At 40.2% G+C, this 860-nt stretch overlaps 1 long non-coding RNA gene across 1 annotated transcript; it reads right to left on the bottom strand.

Annotated features, from left to right (window-relative positions):
- LOC121846421 lies at positions 1-860 on the bottom strand. The gene is made up of 3 exons (XR_006083309.1): positions 698-860; positions 507-551; positions 1-338 (listed from the first exon to the last, which is right to left on the bottom strand). It is a non-coding gene; the product is annotated as an uncharacterized LOC121846421 (long non-coding RNA).

Below are 860 nucleotides of genomic sequence, written 5' to 3'. Positions count from 1 at the left end.
GTTCAAGGGGGCCGAATACTTTCGCAAGGCACTGTACATGGCACTCTATAAATTAAAACACTTATAAAACAAATTATCATTGTACTACAATATGCATTAAACATTTACATTAAATTAAGCAAAACTGCACATGCATACAGTATTTTTCTGCTTGCTGTATTGTTACAATGTTAATACACCTGCTTTTGTATTCAAATTGTGACTAGTTTGCATCCCTGCTTTACAGCTCAAGGTTTGAAGTCCCCCTGCCATGCTGACTGGTAGGGTTGTGACGGCAGTGTCTTGGAGTGCTGCTTTTGGGGGTTGGAGGAAGGGTGTGGATCTACCAGCCATGATGTCTGGGAACACACAGTATGACAGACAGTTAAGAGATTTATTACAGCTTCATTCAACCACCTCACAATTTCTAATAATCCCCCCTACTCTCAATCTCTAATCCTCCTCAAATTTGGATCATCATGCTTAAACCAAACACACACACTGTTAGAAACTGTTTCCTCTCTCACCATTGTGAGTTTTGGAGATGGGTGGGGATCCACTAGCCATGATGTCTGGGAACACACAATGACAGACAGTTAGAGAAAGTGAATACAGATTCATTGAACCACCTCCTTCCAACTTCTAATCCTCTTTCCTACTCTCAACCTCTACTCCTCATATTCTGGTCATCATGCTTAAACCAAACACACACACAGACCCTTTGAAGTTGTTTGTCTCATTCTCTCCCTCTCTAGGTTTTTCACCTCCTGGAGCAAACCTGGCAACTCTGAAAATATAAAACATAATGTGCTATCATTACACTTGCATGCAATATGCATTCAACAAATAGATAGGTAGAAACTATACAACTGGTATCTATG

Source organism: Oncorhynchus tshawytscha, linkage group LG04 (assembly GCF_018296145.1).
Source record: "Oncorhynchus tshawytscha isolate Ot180627B linkage group LG04, Otsh_v2.0, whole genome shotgun sequence".
Classification (NCBI taxonomy): domain Eukaryota; kingdom Metazoa; phylum Chordata; class Actinopteri; order Salmoniformes; family Salmonidae; genus Oncorhynchus; species Oncorhynchus tshawytscha.
This window is presented reverse-complemented; position numbering and strand designations above follow the sequence as displayed.